Below are 10,273 nucleotides of genomic sequence, written 5' to 3'. Positions count from 1 at the left end.
TTAATTCCTGTTCTTACAAGAAAATTCGCAGTATTCTGGAAAAGCCGGCTGGCATATACTGAATATCAGCTGCCATCCATCTACACCTGAATCAATGGAAGAAAAAAAAAAGGAAAAAAAATCGAAACAGTTTCAGCTATAAATACGTCTGTTTTCTAATCCTAATCTCAGATTGTTCAGTGGGAAAGTGGATCATTAGTCGCTGACACTACATTATACCAGGTAATACTTCGTAATCAACTAATTTCCACTGACTCTGATAGTGTGGCTTTGTCAATGTCCATGCAGTGCGGGTCGAGCATTTCCGCTCTTTTATTATTTTGAATCAATGATGAAAGTTTCTCCGTTTGTAACACTCAATAGTCCATTTCACAGTTCCCTGCGAATTCTTGAAAGGTAGTCGTGCCTTTGCATCGAAGCGCGACTAAAGACAGCCCTAACTTTAACAGTGAACTGAACGTTCCATGACTGAGATCATGGTACGTTTAGACATCAGTTAACTCATTTCTTTCTGTCAGTCAGTTTTTATTTATTATTTTTATTTTCTATCATAATCGTATTTCTAAATTTTATATTTTTAGTGTTTTTTTACATCACGTGCAGTGACATAATATTGTAAATATATTATATAGCTTACATAAGTATAGTTTTTATTTTATCATGCTGCACATGGGTTTATACCAAATTGTTCCTTTGGTTCAACCTGATCCATTTTTTTTTAATGCAGTCATTATTATTATTATTATTATTATTATTATTATTATTATTATTATTATTATTATTATTATTATTATTATTATTATTATTATTATTAGTCTGTGAACAGCAACTATTCAAAACTTATATTTTCTTTCCCCTTATTCAGTTTCATGTCATTTTAAAAATCAAGTATGGTAGCTCTTCGTCAAGTGTTTGTTATAGTGGTTACAGTTTCTTTACTACCAGAGTTAACCATCTCATGCCGTCAGAACAGAGAAGGTGGACGCTGTAGCGTGTTCTGTCCATGTGCAGGCCACATGACTTGTGAAGCATTACATCATGTTTGTATAAAGCCAGGAGGAGAAGGAGATCAATTTCGTACAGTTGACAATGCTTTGGGGTTTTGGAATAGATTATTGAGGGGCAGATCAAGGATTTTCAAGTGATCTAGGGGACTATCACGTTCTCACAGTACTTTCTTGTATACTCTCTTAGTAATAGAACTTTGTCATACGATCGCGACTTCACCATTTTATCTATAGCTTATGCACTAGTCAATTGAAAAAGCCACCCCCCGACCCCCGCGCGAAATACCGGGGAATTTAACATTTGAGTGGTGTTAGAATCAGACATTTTCCCCGGTAGTCGGGGGCACATTCAATGTTAAAACCCCCGCTATTGTGGCCCCGTTATTTTGGTTTAGTAGTCAACAAGAAACACATTTCACGCCAACTCCAAATTCTTGTGCTACGCAGAGCCAATTGCCGGGTGTGTTCCATGCACTAAATATTCAATGCTCAATATTTTCATGGGCTCTAAACCTCAAATCGTGCGAAAACGTTTAGGTTTATGTCTAGTCAGCTGAGAATTTAATGGTATTAAATTGAAAATGAACAATGCTTGTAAATATTGCGAAGCAGTAGTTTTAATAGATTAATCATGATCTGATTTTACATTCGAACTCACCGAAACGACTGAACAAAACCCGCGTATAAGAACCTGTTTTTTTAAGAACCTGTTTATAGGCTAAAATTCTTACTTTAAGACCTCTCCACATAAGAACCTATTAAGGCTACAATTTTAAGAAAGGTTCTTATCAGAGTGGAGTTCAGTGTAAAAGTGTATAGGTAGAAACTGCTATAAGTTTGTTTGAGCATGTCTCGGGGAGCATGTGTTTTGTGTAGAACGTACTGCTCTGTACTAGGCTACGGAATGCCTGTGCTTGGAATCACAACGCCTTCTTGGTGTTTTTCAAGATGGACGACCTCTTGTTTCCAGGTCCTTACATATTCAAACGAGCGTTAAAATCCCCGCTCGATTCCGCGTTGAGAAAACCATTCGTTAAATCCCCGAACCCCCGATGCAATCATGCTCTTAAAAGCACATCAAAATTGCGTCAAGTCCCTGTTCAGTGCCCCTCTAGCCGCGGGGGTCGGTGGGCGGGGGTTTCAATTGACTAGTGCATTAGAGCATTAGATGGAGAGTAGATGCAACTCCCTATATAATCAGTTTGGATACGGATAATTATTTGTCGCTTAATAACGCGCGAATCGGCTATCTAAATTTAAGCCTAAAAATATGTTTTATTTGACGGGTTAAATGCCTTCATTCTATTGGAATTCCGTACCTGGAAGCCAATAACATTTGCCGAAATATTTGTTTAACATTAGACATGCAACTTTCATTCTAATAATTTTCTGATTAAGTTCATGATATTCTAGCGATCAAGTGTTGCAGGACTTGTGGTGATACTAAGCTGATATAGTAAGGATTGAGCGAGAAGCAGGAAAATTCTAGTCTGAGCAAGAACAAACAGGAAGGTTGATATTGCAGGTTACCCAGCAAAGGATCGTATTATATAACCTGGTGGCAATTTCCCCCACGTAATGCTCGCTAGCGGGAGTGAGCATTGGATAACTACACTAATAGCAGCTGCTTAGGAAACTAAATATAATCATAAAAATTACATCAAACATTAAAAAGATAAGAAGGAAACAGAAATCAAAGTGTCTCAGTATGACACTTATTTTTTATTTATTTTTATATCAAAGTATAAGTCATGTCGGCTGTAGGATCTGGGAACAATAATGGGATGCCGCGGTGTGAGCTGAGTTGGTCGTGGTTGTCTTCCTGACTCCAAGGGATTTTTCGGTCTGCGGTTTTTCCTCCCTCCTCTCTAACCTAACTAATTCAAAATGGTAAAAGCTTCGCTCCAGGGTGATGTATGGACAGTATAGCGGCTGCCAGAGGCGCCTTCACATGCTCACAGTTCTAACCCGTTTGAGCTGCGGCACTGCTCTACTTAGCGATGCTGTGGTGATTAGCGATGACAAGTTTTTTTGCTAAAGTGGCCGATAAACAATTTTTGTTTCTTTTTTGTCTTAAAAAGTCCAAAAACAAAGGCATATTTTTTTTAAATTTATCTTTTCCTCTTAATGCAAATCCAAACCAGTGCTCAAACTCTGATTTTTCAAAAAAAGAAGGAAAGCTGTTCTGAAGTTTCCGTCTTTTTTGTTTTGTTTTGTTTTGTTTTTTGTTTTGGACAAAATGAAGCAAAGGGTGGTGAGTTGTAAATTTAAAATAGTTCTATGTAATGTAAACGTGGTTAGTAAAGGGTAACTTTAGTCATTCATTAAGGGGAAAATGGGGTCAGGTTGGTATTGCAGTGTTTCGTGGGACTGCTTAAAGGAACGAAATAGACGCCATCTTGGGAACAACCTCTTACTAACTTCTTCTTGTATTTGCAAACTGACAAACTATTTTTAGTTTAAGAAATTCATAGATTGAAAACCTTGTACAATCAAATTATATATCGTACATAAGCAAAATACTAGGAATTAATTTCTGATACACCAGATTTTTTTTTCAGTGTCTTAAAAAATTTCAGCATTATCGTTAGTCCCAATGGCTCTGTGTTGAAGACTCTTATTTCGATTTGCTTCCCTCCTTCAACCATTTGATTTTAATTTGTTTCAATTCCCCTCAAATTCACTCTCCTCTTTTACTCCGACGAAGGACTACGGTCCGAAACGTCAGTAAGTCTTTTCATCATCTTTTCACGGTGTAGAATTTACTCAAGAGAAAATGAACTAAGAGAAGGAATCCCCCCTATATCATTGTAACCATCATGTGCACAGTTTGGTGCTATTTTTAAACCATTTGTTTTTCTGCACGCGCATTTACTGCGCGCGCTCTACGCTGTTTGCTTTTACGTTTTGGAGGGTTTTCCGTTATTTCGACTCTGCCCTGAATATGAATGTGCACGTCAAAAGCTTGGCAAATACGACAGGAAATTGAGCAGCAATTTGTTCAACTTTCTGGAGTATTTTTACATTTATTTTCCAAGGCTTTCGACCTACATCGTCATCTTGAGGGCAGATTTAAACATTTCAACATCGTAAGAAAAGCACCGAGAAAACGTTAGCAAACAACGTAGAGCGCGTGCGTACTATGATCTGGATGCAGAAATTCAAGTTCGTCTTAGTTCAGCTAGTGGTGCATTTGGGCACCTGAGAACTCGAGTATTTGATAACAAAGACCTCAATATCAACACAAAGATCAAGGTCTACAAAGCCATGATTCTACCAATCCTGCTTTATGGCTCAGAGGCTTGGACCACCTACAGTCGCCACCTCAAAAACCTGGAGAAATATCATCAGCGATGCCTTCGCCGTACATTGAACATCAAATGGCAGGACAGACGTACCAACAATAGTGTGTTAGAAGAGGCCAATATCTCCAGCATCGAGACCATCATCATCAAGAACCAACTTAGATGGGCTGGGCACGTTGTGCGTATGCCCGTATCCAGACTCCCCAAGAAAATTCTATACGGTGAGCTGACCAATGGAAAGCGAAACCAAGGTGGTCAACTGAAACGCTTCAAAGACAATTTAAGCACAATCTCAAACAATGTGCTATCAACACAGATGATTGGGAGGAGCAGGCTGGCAACAGACCTGGCTGCAGACATGCTATTTACGCAGGAGCGAAGCAAAGTGAACAACGAAGAAAAGAGCACAGAGAAAGACTTCGGTCGCAAAGAAAATCAAGGCAACAAACTTCTCCAACAGTTGAACCAACAGCTACAGAGTTCGTATGTGCTACCTGTCAAAGACGATGTTTTTCTATAGAATCGGACTTCATAGCCACAAAATAACACATAAACAATAACAATCATTTACTAAGTAGACATCTTACTCGTTAGAGGGATAGCTTCACACACTATGCGCGTGCAGAAAATCAAACAATCAAATAAATGATATCATTGGATGATATTTTTAGAATAGATTCTAAAAATAGCATCAAAGTGTGCATATGATGGGGTACGGGGATTCCTTCTCTTAGTTCATATTCTCTTGATTTACCACTTTAGCATTACTGTACATGTTTCCATAGATTACTACTGACTCACATCTCAGTCTAACTCTCTCTTTCTTAACTCTTTTTCATGTGTGTGCGTGTGTCACGTGGTGAAAATGACGTAAATGGTAATGAGATATTATATACATGTAGACACGTGTAGACTCAAAAAGAACCAAAAAAAGTACGATTAAAGGAGACAAGAAGATTCTATAATTTGTTAGTATCTGTGTACGTTTTGGAGGTGCTAACATATTTTTGGGGGCTCAGACGTATTGGAAACCATTTATATAAGGATTGATCATCGGAGACATTCACTATGGAGGAATTAGAGCTTAAGATCGAGGAGAAGCTATACACACTGAACGCGGATCAACTCGCAACGCTTGGGGAGTTTCTTAAAGTGGATATCAGCGGCCAACCGAGTCGCCGATATAAAGTTAAGAAGCTGAGGGAACGATTCGAGTTGGGCACCGAGGAATTTGAAGGGGACGACCTGCAAAAATTCCTAAACGATGTGTGGGGGATCGTGTCCGAAAACGTGAGTAACGTGGATGTTGCAGCGAGCAGTACTCAGGAATCAAATACACATGCTGAGATTCAAAATGAGCAGTCTGTATCTAAAGAAACACCACTAGCAGCTGAAGACAGCGTGAAGGAAAACACCAATTCTGTATCTAAAGAAACGCCACTAGCAGCTGGAGACAGCGCGAAGGAAATCACCAATTCCAACGTTGCTAATGCGTCAACGCCAATGACTCAGGATAGTGTAAACAATGCCATGAGAGAATTACTCAATTTAAATCTGAGGAGAGATTTTAAAATAGCCGGAACGATTGGAGGGGACAGTAAGGACAGAGTATCGTTTGTTGGACTAATGCGACAAATAGACAATGCTTTAATGAGGGGACATAAGGAAAACGAGATAGTCGATGCAGTCATTCGAGCAATAAGCCCGAATTCGAAGCTGAAAGACTATTTAGAAATGATGACAGAGATCACATTACAAAAGCTTCGTCAGATCATCAGGGTACACTACCGGGAGAAATCGTCAACGGAACTATACCAGGAGTTAACAAATCTAGTACAAGACACAAAAGAAAGCCCACAAGACTTTCTGCTACGAGCGCTTTCACTGAGGGAAAGAATAATCTTCGCATCTAAAGCTGACGACTCACTGAAATACGATGCAACTTTGGTACAATCTCTGTTTACTCATGCACTTGAAATTGGCTTGCGTGACGAGACTGTTCGCAACAAATTCAGATTTGTTCTTAAAACTGGCGAATCCAGCGACGAGGAACTCATGGAGACACTCAATAAAATAGTTTCCGTGGAGGGAGAGAGGCAACTAAAGTTCAACACAAGTCGCACGGGAAACAAAGTAACTGTGTCTTCAATAAATGACAACAGCCAAAAATCAGCCAGAGAAATGTCAAAGGTTATGTCAACTCTTGAAGCGTTGCAGGCGCAAATAGCCGAGTTAAATGCCAAGGTCCAAGAACAGTCAAAATCTAGTGCGTCGCCTAACAATGATAAGCCAGCGAAAGAACATCAAAGAAGAAGAAAAACATGTAAGGATTGCGAACAAAGAAACATCAGCCAATGTAACCATTGCTTCAAATGTGGTTCGAGCGACCATTTGGCTCGTGGATGTAAACAGCGTAACCAGGGAAACGGACATCTGCTGCCACCGAGGGACAGGGAGTAGCAGATATTGACGTGTCCCAATATTCTACGATAGCGAGTAATGAAGAAGACGCCGAGTGGGAAAGTGGAATATTCGTCAGTCATCTAACACCAAAGCAACGGACATCACTGATTAAACTGGTTGGAAGTAAGTGCACAATTTCTTGCTCTTTGAATAATGTACCTTGTAACGCACTGTGGGATACTGGTGCCCAAGTGTCTGTAGTGTCAAAAGATTTTGTGATAACCAATTATCCGACAGCAGAAATACGTCCATTGTCAGAACTTATTGGTGATTCAAAACTAGACTTAAAAGCCGCTAACGGAACCCAATTTCCATTTGTGGGATGGGTAGAGATTGATTTTGAACTGAATGATTCGAACGATTCCTGCCATGTAGCTACACCATTTCTGGTATCACAAAAACCTCTTGATTTGCCTATCATTGGATTTAATATAATCGAAGAAGTCGTTAATAACTTTGTTAGTCAAAATGGAACTGATGTAAATATCTTGAATTCTGTGTTATCTTCTTCATTCATTGGAAATGCAAGTAAAAATGTTGCGGGACTTATTGACTTTATACAATCTACTAGCCAAACGGAACTGTGTAACCTGAAAACTGTTAAACAAGATATTATTATTCCGATGAATCAAACAGTACTTGTAACCTGTCGTGCAAATACCGGAAGTCTTGATGTCAATGCACCAGCTTTGTTTGAACCGGAAGTGGACGGGACAATCCATTCCGGTCTTGAAATTAATGAGACTATCGTGAGCTTAAAACGCGGGAAGTCTTGTCGAGTAGAAGTTGAAGTAAAGAATAACTCTAAACATGATATCTTCCTGAAAAGCAGAACTGTACTAGGCAAACTACACCTTGTACGCTCGGTAACGCCCGTTGAAGTTAAACTCGCAGAAGAGAAAAATGTACGTCGGTCCGGTGTTAATGGTATTAGAGCGGACAACAGTTCAGCTAAATCTAGTTCAGTGTCGGACATCTTGAAATCAAATTGTGACGAGCAAGCTATCTTAACTGGCCCACTATCGGAGATTGATCTCGGAGATCTCACGGAAGAACAAAAAACGTTAGCTACAAAAATGCTAATTGAAGAGGAGGAATCATTTTCCAAAGAAGATGCAGACATCGGCTGCATACCAGAGTTGCAAATGAATCTTCACCTGACGGCTAACGACCCAGTGAATCGAGGATATTCTAGGATCCCAAGACCATTGTACGCAGAAGTCAAAAACTATATTGAGGATTTGTTAAATAAGGGATGGATTCGTCAATCCAGGTCATCATTTTCTTCGCCAGTAGTTTGCGTCAGAAAGAAGGACGGTGATCTTCGCTTATGCGTAGACTTTCGTGAGCTTAATAAGAAAACTTTTTCAGATCGACATCCACTTCCACGCGTACAAGAAATCCTGGAAAGCTTAGGTGGTAACCAGTGGTTCAGCATGCTAGACCAAGGAAAAGCTTACCACCAGGGCTTTATTTCAGAAGAGTCAAGACATCTTACGGCTTTTGTTAGCCCCTGGGGCTTGTACGAATGGGTTCGAATCCCATTTGGCCTGAAAAACGCCCCAGCCGAGTATCAAAGATTTATGGAACATTGTTTAACGGGACTCAGGGATGAAATCTGTATCCCCTATATTGACGATGTTATCGTTTTTAGCAGCTCATTTGAGGAACATGTGGAGCATATTCGCCTCGTTTTGCGCCGTCTCCGCGAACATGGCGTGAAACTAAAGCCTAGGAAGTGTAGAATGTTCAAAAGAGAGGTGACGTGTCTCGGTCGAATCGTGTCGGCGGACGGGCATCGACCTGATCCTACTCACATCAAAGCCGTACTCGCACTAAAGAAGAGTCAACCAACATCCGTGTCCGATGTGAGAAAACTGTTAGGACTGTTAGGTTATCACCGGCAATACATACCTAACTTCTCACAAACTGCGAAATGTTTATTTGAGCTTTTGCAGGGGCCAAAACAGACAAAGGACCGTACAGCCTCATCGACTGTAGTTAAATGGGAAGAACGACACCAACAGGCTCTCAACAGCCTTATTGACTCTTTAACGTCACCACAGGTCCTTAGTTACCCAGACTGGAACATCCCTTTCGTCTTGTTTACAGATGCGTCCAAAGATGGTCTGGGAGCTGCATTATACCAGGAGCAGGACGGTAAATTGAAACCGATTGGTTTCGCATCACGTACTCTAACACCCGCGGAATCCAACTATCACATGCACTCAGGAAAACTCGAATTTTTGGCGTTAAAGTGGGCGGTGTGTGAACATTTTCGAGATTACTTATATTACGCACCCAAGTTTACTGTATACACAGATAACAACCCTCTGACCTATGTCCAGACTACTGCAAAACTGAATGCTACAGGTCACCGCTGGATCGGGGAGCTTACGGACTTTAATTTCACCATAAAATACCACCCTGGAAGTTCGAACACCGTCGCTGATACCTTAAGCCGAATGCCAATGGACATGGGACAACTCGACACGTGCTATAATAACACCACATCACGTGACGAAGTCAACGCAACTCTTGTTGGAGTAACAGCATTAGGAACTGGAGACACCACGTGGATAGCTTCAGTTACAAACCGGGTTGATGTCATGGATCAGCCATCATTGATAGATGTTGATGGCAGCCGAATAACAATTAGCGACTTGAAGATGGCACAACAAAGTGATCTCTCCATTAGCAGAGTCTTGGAGCTGAAACGTGTGGGACGACGCCCATCACGTCGTAAGTTAATGACTGAATCGCGGTCGACAAGAGCTTTACTGAGAGAATGGACGAAGCTGGAGGTGAGCGACGACGGTCTGTTACGTCGACGAACAACAAATTATAATCAACTGGTCCTGCCTCACTGTAAGCGCTCTTTAGTCTACAAAGAACTCCACCAAGAAATGGGTCATCTGGGTGCAGACCGAGTGATTTGCCTGGCAAGGGAACGGTTCTTTTGGCCCGGGATGCAAGATGACATAACTCATTTCGTCACTAAGGTATGTCACTGCCTCAAACAGCGTCGTCCTCAACTTCCGACTCGTGCCCCGATGCAACACCTGACGTCATCGTCGCCCTTCGAACTTATTTCTGTTGACTTTGTTCACCTGGAGAAGAGCGCCGGCGGCTTCGAGTACATATTAGTCGTCGTTGACCACTTTACAAGATTTGCTCAAGCGTACTCCACAAAGAATAAGTCTGCCAGGACTGTCGCTGACAAAATCTTTAACGATCTCATCCCACGCTTTGGGTTTCCAGCGAAAATTCTTCATGACCAGGGGAAAGAATTCGAAAACCACCTCTTCTCGCAACTGGAAAAGTTAAGCGGTATCAAACACGCCAGGACTACACCATACCATCCACAAGGAAATGGACAAACAGAGCGTTTCAACCAAACGTTGCTGGGAATGCTGCGGACCTTGCCAGAGGACAAGAAAAGCAAGTGGAAGGATTCCGTTAACAAAGTTGTCCACGCCTATAATTGTACCCCACATG

At 41.0% G+C, this 10,273-nt stretch overlaps 1 long non-coding RNA gene across 1 annotated transcript; it reads left to right on the top strand.

Annotated features, from left to right (window-relative positions):
• The first annotated feature begins 177 nt into the window (after positions 1 to 177).
• On the top strand, positions 178 to 1,606 carry LOC116288927 (uncharacterized). The gene is made up of 2 exons (XR_004196251.1): positions 178 to 222; positions 866 to 1,606. It is a non-coding gene; the product is annotated as an uncharacterized LOC116288927 (long non-coding RNA).
• Positions 1,607 to 10,273: the final 8,667 nt, after the last annotated feature.

Source organism: Actinia tenebrosa, unplaced genomic scaffold, assembly GCF_029948245.1.
Source record: "Actinia tenebrosa isolate PJP-AT-01 unplaced genomic scaffold, QUT_ActTen_1.0 PGA_scaffold10__47_contigs__length_13832649, whole genome shotgun sequence".
NCBI lineage: Eukaryota > Metazoa > Cnidaria > Anthozoa > Actiniaria > Actiniidae > Actinia > Actinia tenebrosa.
Note: the sequence above shows the minus strand (reverse complement) of the source record. Positions and strands in the feature narration are given on the sequence as shown.